Source organism: Oryx dammah, unplaced genomic scaffold, assembly GCF_014754425.2.
Source record: "Oryx dammah isolate SB20612 unplaced genomic scaffold, SCBI_Odam_1.1 HiC_scaffold_17, whole genome shotgun sequence".
Lineage (NCBI taxonomy): Eukaryota > Metazoa > Chordata > Mammalia > Artiodactyla > Bovidae > Oryx > Oryx dammah.
Genome location: NW_024070201.1, coordinates 65,463,385 through 65,488,673, shown reverse-complemented (window position 1 = coordinate 65,488,673; position 25,289 = coordinate 65,463,385).

Genomic DNA, 25,289 nt, shown 5'->3' with positions numbered 1-25,289 from the left:
TGTTTTTTTTAAGTCTGTGTTTTCATTGTAATTTGTCTTGAGGTAATTTCCATTTTCTTCTTTTATTTCATCGTTGACTCATTTGTTTTTTTAACAGCATGTTGTTTAATCTCCATGTAATCGGTTTTTTCTCCCCCTTTTTTCTATGATTGATTTCTAATTTGATATTAGCATGGTCAGAAAGGATGTTTGAATTAATTCTGTCCTCTTAAATTTGCTGAGACTTGTTTTGTGTCATAGTATGTCTTTTATACTAAAGAATGTCCCCTAGGTGCTTGAAAGCAACTTGTATTCTAGGGGGTTTTTGGGTGTAGTGTCCTGTAGATATCAGTTAAGTCCAAGTATTCCATTGCATCATTTAGGATCTCTGTGGCCTTATTGATTTTCTGTCTGGAAGATCTGTCTATTGATGTCAGTGGGGTATTAAAATCTCCTACTATTAATGTCCCTAAATGTCTAGAGCACTGTTGTTCTTCTTGACATTGTTATTTCAAGTAGAGGCCAGCAGGCACTGAAAGGAGTGGATGCCTGCCTGCTTTCCTAAGAATTACCATATGGTTTCTTTTCAACAGAAATCTAAAACCGTGATAGAAAGAGGAAAAGGAAGCAGCAGATACTGGCTGGGTTTACTGCTGGTAACTTGGACTATGTTGTTGTTATTGTTCAGTGGCTAAGTCAGATCTGACTCTGTGACCCCGTGAACTGCAGCCTGCCCGTCTCTGTTCTTCACTGTCCCAAAGAGTTTGCTCAAATTCATGTCCATTAAGTCCATTGATGCTATCCAACTATCTCATCCTCTGCTGCCCCCTTCTCCTTTTGCCTTCAGTCTTTCCCAGCATCAGGATCTTTTCCAGTGAGTTGCCTCTGCACATCAGATAGCTAAAGTATTGGAGCTTCAGCATCAGTCCTTCCAATAAATATTCATGGTTGATTTCCTTTATGATTGACTGGTTTGATCTCCTTGCATTCCTAGGGTCTCTCAAGAGTCTTCTCCAACACCACAATTCAAAAGCATCAATTCTTTAGCTATCAGCCTTCTTTATGGTCCAACTCTCACATCCATGCATGGCTACTGGGAAAAACATAGCTTGGACTATATAGACCCTTTGTTGGCAAAGTGATGTCCCTGCTTTTTAATACACTGTCTAGGTTTGTCATAGCTTTCCTTCCAAGGAGAAAGCATCTTTCAGTTTCATGGTTGCAGTCACTATCTACAATGATTTTGGAGCCCAAGAAAATAAAATCTGTCACTGCTTGCATTGTTTCCCCTTCTATTTGCCATGAAGTGATAGGATCAGTAGGTATAAGCTCTGAATCATTATCTGAAACTTCCAAAGAATGTTCTCTACTTTTTATCTAAAAAATGTTTTAAAATGCTGAGGGTAATCTCCTAAGAAAGCCTCCTAAAATCTTATTTCTTCCATCTCTTCTTCCTCCTAGACTACCCAACGGATGCGTTACGTCTAATAGTTGATTTGTGAGTTGAATGATGCTAAAGCTGAAACTCCAGTACTTTGGCAACCTCATGGGAAGAGTTGACTCATAGGAAAACACTCTGATGCTGGGAGGGATTGGGGGCAGGAGGAAAAGGGGACGACAGAGGATGAGATGGCTGGATGGCATCACTGACTTGATGGACGTGAGTTTGAGTGAACTCCGGGAGTTGGTGATGGACAGGGAGGCCTGGTATGCTGCAGTTCATGGGGTTGCAAAGAGTTGGACATGACTGAGCGACTGAACTGAACTGAACTAAAGATAAGTAATCATACTAAGGTGACCATTACAGTTGTAATTAACTAAAAAATTTTCTCTTATTTTCTGGAGACAAGAATATGTTGATTAAGAACTAGCTTCAGAAATAGTAACCTCATCTACCATTACCTTCTTGTCATGGAGTATTTGGTAAACTAATTGGTTATACTGCAAGGCAGATTTGATAAATATTCAATTCTTGATGCATTTCCTTCCTTCCATCTCTCCTGTTTTATAGCCTTCTTCGTTCCCTGATATTAATATGTTGTTCTTCTCTTTTTGAAATTAGAAGCACAATGAAAGCCACTTGCCCATTTACTTGTGATGTTGTGCTTGAACTGAGCTTACATAGTCTCTGAGTAAGAATTCTGACAAGATATTTTATTTCATTGGGTCTCAGGTTTTGGGGGCTTCCCAGGGACTTCCCTGATGGCTCAGACAGTAAAGAACCCACCTGCAATGAAGGAGACCTGGGTTCGATCCCTTGGTTGGGAAGATCCCCATTGACAGAGGAGCCTGGCGGGTTACAGTTCATGGGGCTGCAGAGTCAGACACGACTGAGCAACTAGGTGGCACTAGGGTAAAGAACCCGTCTTCCAGTGCAGAAGACATAAGAGACACAGGTTTGATCCCTGTGTCAGGAAGATCCCCGGGAGAAGGAAATGGCAACCTGCTTCAGTATTCTTGCCTGGAGAATCCCATGGACAGAGGAGCCTGGAAGGCTACAGTTCATAGGGTCACACAGAGTTGGACACAACTGAAGTGACTTAGCACTCATGCACACCCTATTAATGTATTAGTGTTAAATTTTCTCTTTATGTCTGTTCAGTTCAGTTCAGTCACTCAGTCATGTTGACTCTTTGCGACCCCATGAACCACAGCACACCTGGCCTCCCTGTCCATCACCAAATCCTGGAGTTCACCCAAAACCATGTCCATTGAGTTAGGATGTGTTTATATGTTTAGGTTCTCTTATATTTGGTGCATATATATTAATAAATATAATGTCCTTTTCTTGTATTCATCCCTTCATTATATAGGATCCTTCTTTATATTTCTTTACAGATTTAAATATCTATTTTGTCTGATATAAGTATTGGTACCTACCCCTGTTTTCTTGTCATTTCCATTTGCGTGAAATATTTTTTCATTCACTCACTTTCAATCTGAGTGTGTCTTTTGCCCAACGTAAGGCTCTTGTAGGCAGCATATTATAGGATCTTGTTTTTGTTTTTTATCTAATCTGCTGCTCTGTGTCTTTAGATGAGAACATTTAGTTCTTTGAACTGTAATTATTGAGAAGTATGTATTTATTGCTGTTTCCAGTTGATTTTCTAGTTCTTTGTTTCTTCTTTTTCTTTTGGACTTTGATAGTTTTCTTTGTATTAGGCTTGAGTTCCTTTCTTTTTGGATTTTGTGAGTCTACTGCGTCTTTGATTTCTGGTTACCCTCGTTTTCAAGTATATTAACCCATAACTATATCTACTCACTCTAGACTAATATTTTATAAATTCAAATACACTGTAAAAGATCTACGTTTTACATTCTCCTCTACAGCATTTTGGGGTTTTGATGTCCTGTTTTCTATCTTTGCTTATCCTTTTCCTGTTAATTGTAGTTATAATTACTTTTACAAAAATGTTTTGACTATTTTTAATCTTTATGCTAGCTTATTTAAATGATCTTCAATCCTTTTATATATTTGGCTCTCCTATTGTGTTTTCTCCTTTCCTATAGATTCATGCTGCATTTCTATTTAGAGAAGACCATTCAATATTTCTTTTAGGTTAGCTTTAGTATTGCTGTATTCTTTTAGTTTTTGTTTATCTGAGAAATTATTAGCTTCTCCTATTCTAAAAAATAATCATGCCAGGTATAGAGTATCCTAGGTTGAAATGTTTTCCTTTACATGTTTTTAAATATATCATGCTACTTCTTGTGACCTGCAAAGTTTCTGTAGAAAACTCAGCTGATAGACTTGTGAGGGTTCCCTTAAAACTAACTCTTTGTTTTCTCTTCCTGCCTTTAGAATCCTCTCTTTGTCCTTACCTTTTGTGATTTTAATTATATCTTGGCATGGATCTGAGTGGGTTCATCTTGTTTGGACCCTCTGTGCTTCCTGTACCTGGATATCTATTTCCTTCTTTAGATTTGGGAATTTTATACCCATAATTCTTTGAAGATTTTTTCAATCCCATTTTTTTCTTTCTTCTCCTTCTGGAACCTCTATTATACAGAGACTGGCATAGTTTATATTATTTATCCCATAGATCTCATATGTTGCTTTGGTTTTTACTTTTGTCTTTCTGTCTGCTGTTTTGATTGGGTGACTTCCATTATTCTGTCTTCCAGACCATTTGTTAATTCTTCTACCTTATTTAATTTGCTATTCACTACTTTTAGCTCTGTATTTATCTCAGCAATTAAGTTAGCTAATTTTGATTGGTTCCTCTTTATAGTTTCTGCTGCTGCTGCTAAGTCACTTAAGTTGTGTCTGACTCTGTGTGACCCCATAGACAGCAGCCCACCAGGCTCCCCTGTCCCTGGGATCCTCCAGGCAAGAACACTGGAGTAGGTTGCCATTTTCTTCTCCAATGCATGAAAGCAAAAAGTGAAAGTGAAGTCACTCAGTCATGTCTGACCTAGCAACCTCATGGGCTGCAGCATATCAGGCTCCTCTTTCCATGGGATTTTCCAGGCATAAGTACTGGAGTGGGTTTCCATTGACTATTTCTACCTCCTTGTTAAAGGGGTATGCATTTCTGTCCATAAATTTTCTTAACCCCTGTAGCATTTTTATTGCCTCCTTTTTGAACTCAGCATCTAGTAAGCTGGAGAGGTCTATTTAATTGTTTGCTCTTTCAGGGGATTTCTTTTTTCCTTTAATTAGGAGTTGTTCCTCTGCTTTTCCATTTTAAATTTCTATGTCTCTATGAACTTAGGAGAAACAATTATCTGCTGTGGTCTTAAAGGGCAGTTTTGATGTGTGAGTATCACTGTGTAGCCTGCGAGAGCCCAGTATTTTTGCTGTGAGGGCTGTTTTTGGTATGGAAGCCTGCTATGTCTTTCTTCAGAGTGTGCTGGCCATTATCCCCTTGATAAGGGAGTATGCTTGATGTTGTAGTGACTACAGACTGCACCAAATGTTGGATAGGGTCTCTTCTTTGCTCTGTGACTGCCACAGCCTTATTGGAGACAGAGTTTCCTCCTCAGTTGTTGAAGTAGAAGCCCTGAAGGTCCAGTTCAGTAAGTCTCCATTGTCCTTAAGTGTGTTCTCTATCCTCAAAGAAGTGAGCACTGAAGCAGATGAGGCCTATCACAGTGAACCTGTGTGCTGCCCGTGCAGGCATCCTCTGTTCTGTTCAAATTACTGTTTTCATCCTGGGTCCAAAAGAGTGAGATTTTTATATACCTTTTAAGAGTTCAGTTTCTATTCTCCCGAGAAATTAAACCCCACTGGCTTTGAAAGCCAGATGCTCTGGGAGACCCTCTTCTTGGTGCAGGACTCCCAGGCTGGGGAGCCCAATGTAGGGCTCAGAACTCTCAGTCCTGTGAGAGAGAACCTCTGCAATATAATTATTCTCCAGTTCCTGGGTGTCCAACTCAGGACTTGATTGTATCGTGGTCCACTCCTCCTACTCATCTCTTGGTAGTCCCTTCTTTGTGTCTTTAGTTGTCGAAGATCTTTTCTGGTAGATTCTGGTCTTTTTCACTGATGGTTGTTCCACAAATAGTTGTGATTTTGGTGTGCTTGTGAGAGGAGGTGAGCTCAGGGTCTTTCTAGTCCACTATCTTTAATGATCTCCAGTTTTTACATTATTAAATTGTTAAGAATTCAGTGACACAATCAAGTATCTGGTTCACAGTAATACCAACAGCTAAGAATGATTGAACATCTGCTCTGTGATAGGTGTGTTCTAATTGTTTTGGCTGACACTCTTAATACACTGACCCTGTGTTACCCAATTTATACATGAGGAAAATAAAGCAGAAGTGTCTGCTCAGTTTCACATATCCAGAAAATAATAGGGCTATTCAAACTCAGTCAGTGTGGTTCCCTAAAACTAGGGCTCTTAATTATGCCCTTAATCAGCAAATAGCAGAGCCTCAGTAATACCAGCGGGTCTCCTGATTTGTTCTATGTTGAATCATATCATGCAATGCATACCTTCAGTGATCTTTCAGATGTAATTATGTAACTTAGTTCTATAACATAGATTGTTAATCTACAGCTGCCCCTAGTAAAGTGTGCACCAGAATCATCTTTGGATTTTTTTTTTAACACCAATGCCTGTACCCACTGAGTCCTGTGACATTCTAAGGGTGAAGCAAAAAAAAAAAAAAAAAGGAGTAATTTTGGTTAGCTTTACAGTTGATTTCCTACTCAAGAACCAATAAATCCACTTGAGGGAACTTGTTCAGCACAGAAGGTCTCACTTTCTACATGAGACTCAACGTTAGTGCCTACAAATCAGAATGTCCTAGGGTAGGGCCAGGAAATTCAGCAAATTTCCCAGAATAATGTTTTGCACAACAAAAGTTGATGCTCATTAACCTAGGGTCAAGACTTGAATGATCAGCCAAGTTTCTCTTCCTGTGAAGCAACAGGAAAATCATAGACAGAAGTGGCAGTGATGTCTCCCACTACCCACCATGACATGGAGCTCCCTGGCCTTCATCTCACCCACAGAGCAGTCAGTCGCTCTGGCTCTGGTATTTTCCCTGGTATGCTGCCCTGCCACCATCAATTGTTATGCATTTGGATTGTCTTTGGGCAAGTCAGCCCCCTCAGTGTTTCCTCAATCAACTCACAGTCAGAAAACTCATGTTAAAGAAGCTTCTAAGTCAGCCACAAGGTTGGCACTTTTAATTTGATGTGATTTATAAATTGCTGCTGTTATTGATTCTGTTGTTGCTGGTGAACCCTGCTGCTACACGAGGCAGCTGCCTTCTGTAGTTGAGGTGTGCCTGCATCCACTAATGGCTGTCTTGGTCACAGATACAATTTTATAACAGATGTCATTTACCTAGACCGGCACTACATATGGAAATCCCTGCTGTTTGCCTTTAGCACACCAGTGAGAGGAAGCCGTCTCCTTGCTGCACGCCAAGTTGTATCGCTGTCAGCTAACGATTCAGAACACAAGAGCTACCCTTTAAAAAAATTCCACTGGGATACTTTTCTCAGTGTGGCAAAAAAATAACCATTTTTTGCATCCCATTTCTTGTGAAGTAGGCAAAGAAACTTGGTATAATAACAAGAAGTGGAAGAATGATCAAATGTAAATAGTTATACATCTGAAGTCCAAATCCTGCATGGTCTTTTCGTGAGAAGCAGTGTGGTGAAGGCTACTTCATTTCTTTTGACAATAACTCACTTTATTTTCAACTCTTTTTTTTTTCTTAGTTCAAGAACACCAAAAATTTTAAAATATACCAATCATTTTTTTAGTAGCTTTTCAGGAACAAAATTTTTAAATGGAAAAAAATGTATATTTGCATTCAGTTTTTTCCATTTTATTTTTGGTGGTGCTGGGTCTTCATTGCTGTGTGCCAGCTTTCTCTAGTTGCATTGTGTGGGATTCTCATTGCAGTGTCTTCTTGTTGCAGAACACGGGCTCTAGGCTCATGGATTCAGTAGTCATGGTACACGGCATGTAGAATCTTCCTGGGAAAACTGAAACCATGTCCTGCAGATTCTCAAACACTGGACTAACAGGGAAGTCCTCCATTCAACTGATTATAAAATACAACACAGACTAAGAAATATTAAAATGTTAAAAAGTACCTTGAAGCAAGCAAATGTAGTACATTTATTATGAGATTCTTTAGGCCTTTAAAAAAGACTTTGCCCTCAGTGGCTAAGAATCAATTTATAATTGTGTTACAAGGCCTGAGGATAACACTTCCAATCACAAATTAAATTTGATCAGCCTGGGCTCCAATTTGACTTGCTGTGTGTAATGTATTCTATTATATTTTTTCTCTTTAAAGAAAAAAAAAAGCTTTTGAGAAAATAGGTCTGCTTATTACTATCATTAATAGCTAACACTTGCTATATGACCGGTACTTTCTGAGCATGATCTCATTAAATACACACAAAAACCCCAGGGACTAGATACTATCATTATCCTCTGGAGTAATAATTAATGCTATTCACAAACGTTTCTTGCCATCCACCTCCTGGGCAATTGATATGATTCCATGCCCCCAAGTTCCCTCCCCCTTTTGATATTAGGCTTGTCTATTGACCTGAATCCTGAGTGACTATAAGTAGCAGAGCACCCTGTCTACCCACGTTGGACAGGAGAGAGAAAAAAACTTTTATTAGAACAGTAAGATATGGGGGTTGTTTGTTGCTGGCACATAACCTATAAAATCCTCACAGATTTTATCCTCATTTTTTAAATTAAGAATCTAGAGTCCTTTCATCACTGTCATTACAAGCTCTATTCTTCATTCCTCCCCCTGTAAATACAGCTCTTTACTGCTCTATTTATACAATTTGTTTCAATTCTTGCTCACCTCTTTAATTTTTGGCATAATTTTCTCAGCTCTTCCAAACACCTCTTTTGCAATTCTCTGAAGTCTTTGGTGTTCGATGGAAATCATCACCCTAAAGCAGGGATGAGGCAGAAGGGAGTTTAAAGTTTGGAAGAAACTGTATTCTGCCACCCATCTACTGAAAGGTAAATGGCAGTGACCAGTTTGTGGAGTAGTCTTCAATGAGAAATAAACATCTTCATTTTATTAATATTCCCTAACTTGGGAAGTAGGCTTATGGCTCTTCAAATATCATGACCAATTTTTATTGTGTATTAAGTTTTTAACTGTGAGGAACTTCTTTAAATGGTATTACAGGGCTCTTTAGCTAACAATTCTCACATGATAGTCATTGAGGGTCAAAACAGAATTAAGCAAAGTGACCCTAGTCTTTGCTTAGATTTAAAAATCTAAACTGTGCCATTTTCTTGCTTCTCAATGTAAGGAAATTTAATAATCATATTTCTCAGCTTTTTGCATATAATGTGAGGACTATCCTGGAACATAACTTTTGAAGTCATTAGAAATATTAAATAAATTAATACATTAAAAATTTTGTACAGAAAGTTATCATCACTAATTCCCAAATGTGACAGACTGCAGAAGCCCCTCAGATAAATAGAGCATTGTCTTTGCTTTCAGGATACTCACAGGGGAGGAAGGGAAACATACAGATTATTGCAATCCAGTGTGCTGATTCTTAGGATGACAAGAGGTAGACAGGTATGTGAGCATGGAGGAAGAATTTAATCCTGGCTGAGGGAACCAGAGGAATCAAGGTTTAAGCAGATATCTGAAAACTAAGTCTTAACAGATAGACAAGGAAATTCTAGCAAAAAGAACAGCAAAACTATGGAGTTCTGAGAGCATTGTCTTGAAGTATAAGGAGAAGAGATCATGAGCAGAATCTGAAAAATTAACCAACAATAATTTAACATGTGTATGTAGGGGGGGGCAGCAGGCTCTAGCTGTTTCTGTCTTGTGCTTTTGGTTTTTATCTTAAACTACTCTAAATCTTTTTGCAAGAATGTGAGGTATAAAAACTGATGCCTTTAGACAGCAGTGCTTAGCCCTTAGCACCTCTGTAGGAGTTGACAGCCAGCTGAGAGTCAGGACAAGAGAAGCCTAAAGGTAAGTCATCCTGGTGAAGGAGGAACAAAGACACAGAGGAGGAGCACCACTGGAATAAGGATGGGACCAGAGGTTAAGTGAGGGCTTCTCTACTTTTTAATCATTGCTTCTAACACCTACACTTATTTTGCAATGTCTCTGCACCATGGGTACAAATAACAAGGATTTTTGTTTACATTTAATACTATGACATCTCATCTTCGGTAATAATGTCAGTGAATTCAAAAGGTATGTATGCACTAGTTATAATTTTCTAACACACATTAAGATAAATATGAAACTAAAATCAGTCCATTGCCACTAAAATTATGTCATTTATCCCACCTGTTACATGTAACACATTTTAGAGAAAAGCATCCTTAACCAATCATGAGAGAAGATCCTGGCTTGAAGAGAATGACGTCTGTACCTGCCTGGCTATTTTTAATCGTAATGTTTTTCAGAACCAGTAGATTTCTGAAAAGGAGTTAAGCATACTGAGGGAGCAATAAAAAAGAGAGAGAGAAAGAATTAAAAGGCAAGAGAATAAAAGAGAAAACCCAGCTGATCTCTACACACTGAGGTACTACAGTATAGAGGTTCAGACAGCAAAATCTAGCAGGCACTGCCAGGGTTCAGATTGTCTCTGCTACTTGCTAACTATGTGATTTGAGCAAAATTCCTCACATCCTTAGTTTCTCAGTTTTCCCATCTTTAAAGCAAAGTTCATCATATACTAAAAAGGGTTTTGTGAGGAGCAAAATTTGAAGATAGAAGGGTATAAGAAGTGATGCTGAATAAGTGCAAAATGTTAGGTAACATTGTTCTTATTAGATATACCAGTACCATAATGCATTCTTAGGGCTTTTTGAAACCTGCAAGGGATTTTTTTAAACTGCTCAATGGACTCAATAAAAGAAATCAAATCTACAGTTTTGATCTGTATATGAACATACCACAAACACAGTGCAGTAGGGCTCAGGTAATAGTCTTGCATTCAGGATGGTGAAAGGACAACTTCTGGTCTCCCTTGAGATCCTCTTCTTCCAGATACAATCCTCTGCCATGTCCCACACCAGAATGGACAATGGTCCTCTTCGATACTTATCTCAAGATACACGTGCTTGGGTTTGTTGCTTCCTTATTTCAGACTGTATTCTATTTGTAGGAAAAAAAAAAAAGGAATCTTTACTCCTGTCCCGAGTCAGTTAACTTTAAGTGCTACTTGAATCAGTTTCTTTCAGATCTGAGCTATTCTGTCTCCTTCACTTTGTGCTTGAAGAATGATGATGCTTACTTTCTTCTTTGCCTCAGTCTCTTCTCCACCTCAATCAACATTCTTTCATATGTGTCAGATTTTAATCCACACCATTTCTTGTGCCACATTCATTTCACTTTGGGGGGCTCAACCCCCTATTCAAATAAAGGATATGACTATTGCGCAAAAGCAAGGAAGCCATTACAATGCCTGAGTCATATATCTCAACATCCTCTACAGCCGCTGCTGATGGCATTTCTTTTCATCCTTATCCTTTCTTATGAGAATTTTCTTTCCCTAAGCTTTGTTTCCTTTTCTCATATGAAATATGGCTAAACATGGAGAGAGATTCTTGACCATGGTTTGTGACAGCTCATCACTTATGATGACCATGAAAGTATTTACAAGGCAAACAAATAATATCTTAGAGAACAGAGTTTCAGGGGGTATTTCTTCCCCTGGGTGCTGTGCACCTTGAAGTTGGAGCATGATCCTTTGTAGATTCAAGGCCAGAATTGTATAAATTCTGTAATGAAATTCTGTTACTGATTGGGGAGTGTGGAGAATGTTAAAGAAACCAGTTCTATTCAAAGCTAAGGGGGAACAACTTGCCGGTCAATATAGATCATTTCTAGAATTGTAAAAGCAACCTTGCTGAACTTGGAGAAATTATAAAGAAAAAACAGTCAAGAGTTCTTATTCCAGGAATTATAAAACTGCTAATTATCCACTTCAAGCCTCTTGCTACATTTTGCCCTGCTGGGTCATCTATCAGGCTGATTTTTGGCATTAGCTCTTATATTTTCAGCTTTTGATAGACAAATGAGATAATATGTCTCCAAGTCGGAGAAATATTTTCCCCAAATTCAGTAAGAATAAATTATTGATTAAAGGAAAAATAAATTTACAAATCACTTCTTAAGATATGGGAAAGTTTGATCATATCTTTACAAAATGAGAGTTTCTCTACTGTCATTTTTGGTTAACTCATGGAGAAACCCCGTATGATACTTCTAACAGTCTGACACATCCTTAGTTTTTTCAACCACGCTTCTGTTACTTTCTAGGGCCCATATCAAAACAGCTCCATTTCTGTCTCTGCTCTTCATCTATCCTCCCTTCACTCCGTGGCAGATGCAGTGACTGACAATTGTGATGAGGTTTTTACCGCCCAGAAAATGTCTCTGCACCATTGTTTTCGATAGCTTTCATAACGGGGTCCATCTGCTCTTCCCCCCGCCCCTTTCCCGTCGTGTGAAACATTTCTGAAATACAGTGAGGGAAAGAAATGCCATCCTGCACCGCTGCCTTGCGCTGTGCTGTGCATTAATTTTCAAGCTGCTTTACTCTGCAGCATTCATTTCTCCAGGAAAATGGCAAAGTGTTGATGCCTTGAGGGCCTGACTTGGCTTTTTATTTTCTTAATCATAAGTAATTAGAGAACCTGCCACATGTTGTTTTGGATAGTGTTTAAGTTCAGAAATGCTGTGAAAGGGTGATATATACAGCCGGATTAAAGATATCCAAAGGCAAATTAGTATCTTCCAAAGCTCAAATGGGTTGATTTGTTACTTCAGCCCACTCAACAACACCTGGCTCTGCATAAAATTGAAGCCTCAGCCTAAGAGAAAAGTATGTAATGGGGCACCAAAAAGAAATCATGGCTCAATCTCATTCTCCACTGTATAATTAACCTTCTAGATGGGAAGACGGCTACGTGCAGGATGAGGTGTGACATTAAGGCCTCTCCCAGTCTCTTCCTCCCTCTGCCACCGTAACCAAAGTACTCTTTAGGAATTATTCCTTCAGGTCTTAAAGCTATCTTAATTGCTAAAACTCTACTTTTAAACTGTCAGTATCTCCCTTAGATGATACTTCTTCAGGGGTTAGTTGCACTTAACTGTCTAAACACATTTGCTAGCCAGGAGGGGAAGTGGCTTGAAAAGTAGGCTTAAATAGATTTCTGGGTTGAGGAAGCAGGAGCAGCAAGAGAAAGGACAAGAGAGTTGAAAATTTAGTAGTCACCAAAACCCAAGGTAGACTCTCTCGATTTCAGTGAGAGATGGAAATTAAAGATTATCTAATAGGGTTTCCCAGGTGGTCAAATGGTTAAGAATCCACCTTGCAATGCAGGGTACACCTGTTCTATCCCTGGTCCAAGAAGATCCCACATGCCATGGAGCAATTAAGCCCCCGCACCACAACTACTGAGACTGCAAGCCACAAACAGAGATTAGCCCCCACTCATCATAACCAGAGAAAGCCTGCACGCAACCACAAAGAGCCAGTGCAGCCAAAGATATTTAAAATTAATAAATAATGAATGCAACGTGATCTGATAACCACTTGTGTTCCTTATCCATGCAGCAGGTGAATACCTAGCTTACAGTTTTTCCAACAGCAATTAATTATAGTGAACTTGTGTGTGTGAAAGTTGTTCAGTCGTGTCTGACTCTTTGCGACCCCCTGGACTATACAGTCCATGGAATTCTCTAGGCCAGAATACTAGAGTGGATAGCCCTTCCCTTCTCCAGGGAATCTTCCCAACCCAGGGATCAAACCCAGTCTCCCGCATTGCAGGCAGATTCTTTACCAGCTGAACCACAAGGGAAGCTGTTGTGAACCTACTGAGACTTTTTTCCAACCCAATCGTAACCACTATTCAGTGTGCCTGATAAGCACTTTAAGGTGTCCATGGCATGAAGAATACTTCCACTATGCTTTGAATTAAGCACCAGCACACTCCAGAAGTTCTGGTAACAGTCCCATCTGAGCAACATGATTAGAGGGAGGAGAAATACAACAAGGAGGTAGTTGGGGCTCAGGACAAACAGTCCCACCTAGGGCACCTTGACATACTGAATGTCTTAAACTGAAGGAATTTGGGGAAATGGTAGAAGCAGAAAGGTCTCTTTGATCTTCTCTGCCCCCTTTCCCTCATTCCCTGAAACAGATCATAAAATCCTCGTGTCATAGGGCCCCTCCCTATACCCAGAGTAAAGGATCAGGGACATAAAAGAAAAATCCTAATAGGTCTTGCTGAGTTTCCCCCATTTACTACAGTTACCTCATACACTTTAACTGTCATACTTTTCCATGACTATCAGCTAACCAAGCACAAAAATACGGTCTGTTTCTTGGGTCTTCATTTCCTTATGAAGCCTCCCACATCACATAAAACTTATTTAAGTAAGCATGGATGCTTTTCTCCCCATAGTCTGTCTTTGTCCGTTAAATATTCACACCCAGCCATGGACCCTAACAGGATCAAGGAGGAGCCTTTTTCTTCCCTCCAAGGCTGAAGCAAAAGCCATCAAACTCAGAGATATTCCCAATTGTATCAGCTTCTCCCATACATTTCTGACCAAAACCAGGATGGGATCTACAGTTTCATTTCCAGGGAGTATAGAAGTTGCTAGCTCGCGGATTATCTCTCACTTGTCGTGTCACTAGTCCTGTCCCAACTCTCTGTGACCCCACATATTGCAGCACATGAGGCCCCTCTGTCCTTCACTGTCTCTTGGAGTTTGCTCAGACTCATGTCCATTGAGTCAACGATGCTATCTAACCATCTCATTGTCTGCCACCCCCTTTCCTCCTGCCCTCCGTCTTTCCCAGCATCAGAATCTTTTCCAATGAATCAGCTCTTCACATCAGGTGGAGAAAGTATTGGAGCTTCAGCTTCATCAGTCCTTTCAATGAATATTCCAGGTTGAATTCCTTTAGGATTGACTGGTTTGATCTCCTTGCACCCCAAGGATCTCTCAAGACTCCTCCAGCACCACAATTCTAAAGCATCAATTCTTCAGTACCCGGCCTTCTTTTTGGTCCAATTTTCAAATCCATACGTACATAACTACTAGAAAAACCATAGCTTTGACTATATAGACCTTTGTTGGCAAAGTGATGTCTCTGCTTTTTAATACTCTGTCTAGATTTGCCATAACTTTCCTCTTGGACTAGGGAGCAAAAAGTCAAGCAGTGGATTATTATATGATCTTACACAAATCATTCATGAACTCCAATCTTCAGTTTGAGTTGTGAAAAGTGGGAGACAGACTTAAAAGACTTCCAGCCCTGTCTGTGGAGCCGTTTTGTTTTTGTAAAGTCACCTCAAGTGTCACTGCAGAGATGTGGATAGAGAGAGCAGGTGGGTGAAGCTCCAGTCACAGCTTGTCTCTTCCCCTGCTCTGCTGCCCTTGCCAGTGAAAGGGCCTCTTCAGATTCTGGAACAACCTTCCCCAAGGGCAGCTTTCATTATCAATATCCTTCTCAAAAGGGACCCACACTATCCTGAAAATGAAGTCAGACTTCAGGTCTGTAATGCTGCAACCCAATTTGTGTCCAGAATTTCTCATATGTTAAGCCAGTGCCTTTGCTCATCTGTCCTTATGCCATGAATGACTTATCTGACAATTTCTGCCTTTGAAAAATTTCCCCATCCTTCAGACTCCCAAGAAATATTTGTTCCCATGAAACCTTCTTTTTCTGTTTTCCCACGTGTCCCCCCATTCTCTTCCCCCTTGACATTCTGCCCATTATATGGCTCCTTCATATTTATAAATATGTAGCACTGTGGGATAAGAGGAGAGAGATTCCTCTAGCAAACTGAAACATTTCTGAGATAAACACTATCTTATTCATGTTTATGTTTACACACCCACGGATGCTTAGTAAATGTATGCTGAACAGAAAAGCAGATTTAATAAAAAAAATCCTCCAACACAAATATGTGTGAAAATCACCTGGATTGAATTATCTAAAGGTTCTTTCTGGTTCCCAAGCTGTGGAGTCCATATGAAATGCTCACTCCATATGAACCTGTATATTTATGCAGATGTGCATCGAGTGAGAAATCCAGATGCAGTGTTCTCGTAGGGCTGCCTTATGTGACACTGTTGGAGATGCTTTTTGGTGATGGCCTTTGGGTAAAATAAGTAACAGAAATTGAATTCTTGTCACTGAAATTGTCCCGGGGGTTTGTATAGCTAGAAGGGCATTACAGATTGCTATGGACCTCATCTTCTCACCCAAAGTGTCAGACTCTGCAGTATCGATGCCCACAAATATTCCCTACAGTCCCCAAGGGATACTGCACATGAGATCAGGATAAACCTATGCCATCTGGGTATTACATTGTCCTGCCAGCCTCCACTGGAGATTTTCTGTACCCACCAGGCATTTTAGTGTTCTTTTAGTAGCAGTTGTTTTCTGCCAAGATTCTGTTGAGTCAGCTACCCTAACTAATTGCCTAGAAAAGCAATGCTCTGCCTGGGGTGGTGACTCCTGGTGCTTCCCAGGGTGCTTTCAGTTCTCACAAAGTCCTTTATGAGACTGATTTGTTTAATTTCTGACTGTTCTTCTTTGCAGGTGCTGAGCAATAATTCCTTGGTCCTGGTAAGGAGAACAAGGTATTTACTTCCCCCCTCCTACTGTCCTCTGTCTTGCATATATACATATATATACACACATATGTGTGCATATATATTGTGTACATATACATGTATACATATATACATACTTATATATGTACATATATTGGAGAAGGCAGTGGCACCCCACTCCAGTACTCTTGCCTGAAGAATCCCATGGGTGGAGGAGCCTGGTGGGCTACAGTCTATGGGGTTGCTAAGAGTAAGACACAACTGAGTGACTTCACTTTCCCTTTTCACTTTCATGCATTGGAGAAGGAAATGGCAACCCACTCCAGTGTTCTTGCCTGGAGAATTCCAGGGACGGGGGAGCCTGGTGGGCTGTCATCTATGGGGTCGCACAGAGTCGGCCACAACTGAGGCAACTTAGCAGCAGCAGCGTGTACATATATACATATATGTTGTGTGTGTGTGTATATATATATATGTATATAGGGCTTCCTTAGTGGTTCAGATGGTAAAGAATCTGCCTACAATATAGGAGACCCAGGTTCGATCCCTGAGTAGGGAAGACCCCTGGAGAAAGTAAGGTCTATCCACTCCAGTATTCTTGCCTGGAGAATCCCACGGACAGAGAAGCCTGGCAGGCCATATAGTCCATGGGTTCACAAAGAGTCAGACACAACTGAGTGACTAACACTTTCACTTTTTTATATGCATACACACACATATTATTTATATATATTTGTTTTATATTTTTATTGGTGAGAAAAAATAAACAACTGCAAAATAACCACAACAAAGCCAGAATAAAAAAAACCCCACAAAATCCATGCTTATCTGTGCTAATAGATATGCAGATACCCCAAAAGATCAACAGTTATCAGGAAACCCAAATTCTGAATTCCACATTTGACTCAGCAGATTCCTATCTACAGAATCTACCTCGGTCACAAAATAACTCTTCATTTTACAGATATCTTCAAGCTTCATTGTTAGTGTTTTTGTTTAACTGTCATCTGTGAGCAATCCATTTTGTTCTATACATCTTACGTTTAACACCCAAACTAACTCTGTAAGGTTGAGGGGTTTTTTGATGATTAATTGTATTTATTTATTTATTTTTGATATAGGCCATGTTTTTTAAAAACCCTCTTGAATTTGTTGAAATATTGCTTCTGTTTTATGTTTTGTTTGGTTTTGGTTTTTGCCACAAAGCATGTGCGATCCTAGCTCCCCTACCAGGGACTGAACTTGCCCCTCCTGCACTGGAAGGTGGAGTCTTAACCAATAGACTACCTGGGAAGTTCCAGGTTGAGGTTTTTATCCTTATACATTTTTCGTTCAGAGTTAACTTAGAGTAAATGTAGATATTTCCTGTTGAAGTTGCCAGCAAGAAATTGATCCCCAAATTCATGTAAAGGAGTCGGATACTTCCACGTAAAAAAATCTTCATGTGCTTTTACATCATCTCTGCACATGCGTGCTTAGTGAGCTGTGTCTGACTCTTTGTGACCTTATGGACTATATATAGCCCAGGGCTCTGGTGGCTCAGTGGTAAAGAATCCACCTGCAGTGCAGAAGATACGGGAGACATGGGTTTGATCCCTAGGTCGGGAAGATACCCTGGAGAAGGAAATGGCAACCCACTCCAGTATTCTCGCCTGGGAAATCCCATAGACAGAGAAGCCTGGCAGGCTACAGTCCATGGGGTTGCAAAGACTGAGGCAACTGAGAGCAGCAGACATAGCTTGGACTATAGCTCACTAGGCTCTACTGTCCATGGAATTTTCCAGGCAAAAATACTGGAGTGGGGTGCCATTTCCTATTCTACAACTCTGCACTAGAACCCTTAAATCCAAAATAAGGCAGGCATATATTTTTATTTTCTCTGTGCCTGCCTGTTCATACTGTACAAGTTGACCAGATTTTGACTTTGGCAAGAGGGGTAAAAAAGGCTTTATTTGCATGTGAGATGAATAATGTGAGTAACATGAACAGAATTAGAAATGGAGTGACTAATTAAACTATTGATTACCCCCACAGCTTAAGCTAACACATCAGACAATTTAAACCACAGAAACCACATTCAGATAATTAGGTAGAGAATCTGATTATACTCAGAGGAACAGAAAAATATAAAAGTGCTGGAATCCATTGCAGCAGCCTGCCCAGGGAAGATTACCCAATCTGATCAACTTCTCCCAAGTGTTAGCTGAAGAATGAGGGTAGAAGCAAGTCCAGCTGTTCTCATGAGAATGTCCTTTTCTGAATTAATTCCTGAGTTTATATGTTTTATTAGAATAAACTATGGGAATAGATATGGTTCTTCTTTGGTAGCTCAGATGGTAAAGAATCTGCCTGCAATGCAGGAGACATGGGTTTAACCCCTGGGTTGGGAAGATACACTGGAGAAGGAAATGGCAACCCACTCCAGGATTCTTGCCTAGAGAATCCCATGGACAGAGGAGCCTGGTGGGCTACAGTCCATAGGGGTCGTAAAGAGTCAGGCATGACTGAGCGACTAATATATACACTTCATGGGGATAGAAGAGTTCTATTAAAACCACCTCAGAAGTTGTAGTCGCCAAATCTGGGTCAGAGAAGAGAAGATAAAAAAGTTGATTCCTTCCCAGGGAGCAATAATAAAGTATCTGCTGAGAACAGAAGTAGTAGTTGGAATGAAAAGTGAAACAGCCTTAACTGTGAAATAGGGTAGAACTTGAAAAAGAGGATTAAGGAAGGAGAGAAGACGTGAATAGATCCAACTGACTATATGCCTGCCAACTTAGGAATTTTTCTCTAGGCTCTTAGAAGGAGAAAATCCCAGTTCTTAACACTCATTGCCCCCAATGTTATTTGCTGCCAAGTTCTTGCTCCAGTTTCTCCTGAATTTTATCACACTATTCATTTCTTTTAAAAAAATACCTTTCCCCTTTTCCCCTATTTCTCCCCACAAATCCTTGACTTCTCTCTTTATCTGTTCTGTGATTTCTGTGTTGGTAAATTCCCTTTTCTTTTTTTTTAAATTAATTTTTATTAGAGTATAGCTATTTACAAAAACCATTTCTACTGAATAGCAAAGTGAATCAGCTATACTGGACTTCCCTTCCCACTCAGGTCACCACAGAGCACTGAGCAGGGTTCCCTGTGGTGGACAGTAGGTTATCATTCTGTGCTGGTAGCTCAGTCGTGTCCGACTCTTAGCGACCCCATGGACTGGAGCCTGCCAAGCTCCTCTGTCCATGGAATTTTTCAGGCAAGAATACTGGAGTGGGTTGCCGTTTCCTTCTCCAGGGGATCTTCCCAACCCAGGGATCAAACCCAGGTCTCCTGCACTGCAGGCAGATTCTTTACCATCTGAGTCACCAGGGAAACCAGGAAACAGGGATAATAATGTTATCATTAGTTATCTATTTTATACATGGTATCAAGAGTTTCAGTTCAGTTCAGTTCCAATCCCTCCCAGCATCAAAGTCTTTTCCAATGAGTCAACTCTTGCATGAGGTGGCCAAAGTACTGGAGTTTCAGCTTTAGCATCATTCCTTCCAAAGAAATCCCAGGGTTGATCTCCTTCAGAATGGACTGGTTGGATCTCCTTGCAGTCCAAGGGACTCTCAAGAGTCTTCTCCAACACAACAGTTCAAACGCATCAATTCTTCGGCACTCAGCCTTCTTCACAGTCCAACTCTCATATCCATACATGACCACAGGAAAAACCATAGCCTTGACTAGACAGACCTTAGTCGGCAAAGTATCAAGAGTTTATATGTGTCAATCCCAATCTCCCAATTCCTATCACCTGTTCCCTACCCCCTTGATCTCCATATATTTGTTCTATCTGTGTGTCTGTTTCTGCTTTGCAAATAAGATCATATATACCATTTTTTTAGATTTCACATATATGTGTTAATGTACAATATTTGTTTCTCTAACTTCATTTTGTATGACACTGTCTGGGTGCATCCACGTCAGTGAAATGAGATGATAGAAATTGGGTAAATTCCCTTTTCAAAGTTAAACATCAAGTCAAATAGCTTTTGTGTTCTCTTAACATTTCTTGGTTCTAACCAGTAATAAAAGGTTCAATCTGACAACCCACAACCACCATTTGGATATCTTCCCTCTCCAGCCTGCATTATATTACAGATAAATCTGTATTTTTTTTTTTGGTATGAATTTTTTTAATTTATTTATTTTAATTGGAGGCTAATTACTTTGCAATATTGTATTGATTTTGCCATACATTGACATGAATCTGCCACGGGTGTACGTGTGTTTCCCATCCTGAACCCCCCTCCCACCTCCCTCCCCATATCACCCCTCTGGGTCATCCCAGTGCACCAGCCCCAAGCATCCTGTATCATACATCAAACCTGGACTGACGATTTGTTTCACATGTGATAATATGCATGTTTCAACACCATTCTCCCAAATCATCCCACCCTCACCCTCTTCTGCAGAGTCCAAAAGACTGTTCTATACATCTGTGTCTCTTTTGCTGTCTCGCATACAGGGTTATCATTACCATCTTTCTAAATTCCCTATATATGCGTTAGTATACTGTATTGGTGTTTTTCCTTCTGCCTTACTTCACTCTGTATAATAGGCTCTAGTTTCATCCACCTCATTGGAACTGATTCAAATGCATTCTTTTTAATGGCTGAATAATATTCCATTGTGTATATGTATCACAGCTTTCTTATCCATTCGTCTGCTGATGGATCTGTATCTTACTCCTTATTTATCAACAAAGCAGAGTATAAATTTGATATAAACTTGTCCCAATTTCTTTAGTTTAAAAGTACAATAAAAACACAACCAGAAGTTCTGATTTCTCCTCCATTCTTAGAAATTTCTGCTGTTATTCTAACTTATGACCAGAAGATGTAATAATATGCTGCATCAGTTTTCCTCAGAAATACTTACTCCTTATGGCACATGGCAAAACAAAGTCTTCCAAATCACCCCATCTTACCTTTTCCATTTGTGAAATACCTTCTCCTATGCCCTTACTTTCAGACTCTAAGTGTCGCTAGGTATGAAGTGGGTCTCTTATAGACAACACACCTATGGGTCTTGTTTTTGTATCCACTTAGCCAGTCTACATGTTTTGGTTGGTCCATTAACCCTTTTACATTTAAGATAATTATTCATACATATGATCCTATTATTAGTTAATTATTTCGGGTTTATTTTTTGTAGATCTTTTCCTTGTGTTTCCTGAGAGGAGAGAAGTTCCTTTAACATTTGTTGCAAAACTAGTTTAGTGATGCTGATTTCTCCTTTGCTTGTCTGGAAACCTTTTGATTCTGCCATCAGGTCTGAATGAGAGTCTTGCTGGGTAGAGTAGTTTGGTTGTAGTTTCTTCCCTTTCATCACTTGGAATATATCATGCCATTCCCTTCTGGCTTGTAGAGTTTCTGCTGAGAAATCAGCTGATAACCTTATGGGTTTTTGCTTATATGTTATTTGTCATTGTTCCCATGTTGCTTTTAGTAATTTATCTTTGTCTTCAATTTTTGTCACTCTGATTACCATGTGTCCTGGAGTGTTCCTCTTTGGGTTTATCCTGCCTGGGACTCTCTGTGCTTCCTGGACATGGTTGGCTATTTCCTTTCCCATGTTGGGGAAGTTTTTGGCTGTTATCTCTTCAGACATTTTCCGGATCCCTTCTCTCTCTCTTCTCCATCAGAGACCCATATAATGCACATATTGGTGTGTTTAATGTTGCCCCAGAGGTCTGTTAGGCTGTCTTCATTTCTTTCCATTCTTTTTTCTGTATTCTGTTTTGCAGCATTGACTTCCACCATTCTGTCATCCGGGTCACTTATCTGTTTACTCTGCCCTCAATTATTCTGCTATTGATTCCTTCTAGTGTCTTGTTCAACTCTGTTCTTTAGTTCTTCTAGATCTCCTTAGTAACTATTTCTTGCATCTTCTGAATCTTTGCTTCCATTCTTTTTCCATGACCCTGAAACATCTTCATTATCACTCTGAATTATTTTTCTGGGAGGTTGCCTATCCCCACTTCATTTAGGTTTTGTTTTGTTTTGTTTTTTCCTGAGGATTTATATTATTCCTTCATCTGGGACATAATCCTGTTTCTTTTCATTTTGGTAGTTTTCTGTGATTGTGATATTAGTTCTGGAGACTGATGGGATTGTAGTTCTTATTTCTTCTGTCTGTCATCTGGTAGATGAGGATAAGAGGCTTTTGCAAGCTTCCTGATGGGAAGGGCTGGCTGTGGGAGAAACTAGGTCTTGCTCTGGTGGGCAGTGAAGTGAAAGATGCTCAGTCATGTCCCACTCTTTGCAATCCCATGGACTATACAGTCCATAGAAGTCTTAATACCAGAATACTGGAGTGGGTTACCTTTCCCTTCTCCAGGGATTCTTTCCAAATCCACGGATTTAACCTAGGTCTCTTGCATTGCAAGCCGATTCTTTGCCAGGTGAGCCACAAGGGAAGCTCTGTTGGGAAGGGATATGCTCAGTAAAACTTTAATCCAGTTGTCTGCTGGGGCGGGGGGCAGGGGGGTGCTGTGTTCCCTCTCTGTTAGTTATTTGGCCTGAGGTGACCAAGTCCTGTAGCCTATAGGTATCTATGTCATTATTGTTGTTCAGTCACTCAGTCCTGTCCAACTCTTTGTGACCCCATGGACTGCAGCATGCTTGGCCTCCCTATACATCATCATCTCCCAGAGCCTGCTCAAACTCATATCCATTGAGTCAGTGATGCTATCCAACCATTTCATCCTCTGTCATGCCCTTCTCCTCCTTCAATCTTTCACAGCATCATGGGCTTTTCTAATGAGTCAGCTCTTCACATCAGGTGGCCAAAGTATTGGAGCTTCAGCATCAGTCCTTCCAATGAATATTCAGGATTGATTTCCTTTAGGATTGACTGGTTTGATCTTCTTGCAGTCCAGCAGACTCTTAAGAGCCTTCTCCAACTCTACAGTTTGAAAGCATCAATTCTTCAGCACTCGGCCTTCTTTATGGTCCAACTCTCGCATCCATACATGACTACTGGAAAAACCATAGCTTTGACTATACAGGTCTTTGTTGGCAAAGCAATATCTCTGCTTTTTAATATGCTGTCTAGATTTGTCATAGCTTTTCTTCCAAGGAGCAAGGGTCTTTTAATTTCATGGCTGCAGTTACCATCCATTTGCAGTGATTTTGTAGCCCAAGAAAATAAAGTCTGTCACTGTTTCCATTCTTAACCCATCTATTTGCCATGAAGTGATGGGACCAGATGCCATGATCTTTGTTTTTTGACTGTTGACTTTTAAGCCAGCTTTTCACTCTCCTCTTTTACTTTCATCAAGGGGCTCTTTAGTTCCTCTTTGCTTTCTACCGTAAGGGCGGTGCCATCTACATATCTGAAGTTTTGATATATCTCCAGGCAATCTTGATTGCAGTTTGTGCTTCATCTAGCCTTGAATTTTGCTTTATATACTCCGAATAGAAGTTAAATAAGCAGGGTGACACAGCCTCAATGTACTCCTTTGCCAATTTGGAATCAGTCTGTTGTTCCATGTCCAGTTCTAACTGTTGCTTCTTGACCTGCATACAGATTTCACAGGAGGCAGGTAGAGTGGTCTGGTATTCCCATCTCTTTAAGAAGTCTCCACAGTTTGATGTGATCCACACAGTCAAAAGCTTTAGAAAGTCAATGAAATAGAAGTAGATGTTTCTTCTGGAATTCTCTTACTTTTCCTGTGATTCAACAGATGTTGACAATTTGATTTCTGGTTCTTCTGCCTTTTCTAAAGCCAGCTTGAACATCTGGAATATTTCAGTTCACATGCTATTGAAGCCTAGGTTGGAGAATTTTGAGCATTACTTTGGTTTCTATAGTAGAGCTACAGGTTTCTATAGTAGGGCTAATGGTGACCTCCACGAGGGCTTATGCTGCTTAGCACTCCCCAGGACTACTGCTGTCAGTACCCCATCACTGTGGCAGGCCACTGCTGACCCACACCTCTGCATGAGACCCACACCTCTGCGTGAGACCCTCACACACTCAGTCTCCTGTGGGGTCACTGCTTCTTTCCCCTGGGTCCTGGTGTGCACAAATTTTGTTTGTGCCCTCCAAGAGTTTCTGTTTCCCCAATCCTACAGAAGTTCTTTAATCAAATCCCACTGGCCTTTAAAGTCAGATTCCCTGGGGATCCCCAGTCCCTTGGCTGGATCCTCAGGCTGGGGAGCCTTATCTGGGGCCAGAACCTTCACAACAGTGTGAGAACTTCTTTGGTATCATTGTTCTCCAGTTTGTGAGTCGCCCACTCTGCAGGTATAGGATTTGATTTTATCGTAATTGTTCCCCTCCTACAGTTTCGTTGTGGCTTCTCCTTTGTCCTTGGATATGGGGTATCTTTTGTTGGTGGGTTCCAGTGTCTTCCTTCAGTGGCTGTTCAACAGTTAGTTGAGATTTTGGTGCTCTGGCAGGAGAAGATGAACACATGTCCTAATACTCTGCCATCTTAATCTTGTCTCTCCTCATCTTACATTTTAATGTCAAAAAATTACAGTGTAATTATTACATATCCAAATATTTCATATCATTGTGATAGTTTTATTACTTCATCCAGCACTATTCATTGAGCATCTACTAAGTGTCAGATACCATTCTGCTGTTGGTGATGTTGCAGTATCCAAAACAAAGTCCCTGACTTAAAGGAGCTGAAATTCTTCTGCCACCAACCTTGGTAGTCCAAAGAAGTAAGTGACCTTCCCAAAATGTAATAATAAATAGCAAAATACCTTTGGATACTCCAGAAGGCTTAATGCAATGTCTTTGGTAACAAACATTTGGAGGAGGCATTTATAGCATTACTTTATTTAAGATTTTCCTGATTGTCTTCTGCCATAAATTCTTGTATAAAAAAGAATAGAGTAATATACAAAGGTGTTTAGTTCAAAGGTTCTGCTTTTGTGTACATTCCTAAAACAATGCAGTTGTCCAACAGCAGCACCACTAATGGAAGTTATCAGGATTCCAGCCACGAAGAGAAACTTATTTACCGTAAATAAAAGTATATTGAAGCAAGCAACTAGTGAGAGTGTTCATCCTCCTGGATCATATTTTTAGACACAACCTACAGTGAAAAGTGATTTTTCAGGTAATTACTAACAATATGAACAAGTGATTGTAGACCTCTGCATGTGACTCTCTTAAACACTGCCACTCAGCCAATACATCACTTTGTCTGCCATCAAACAGCCTCATCTAAAGAAAAAAAATCA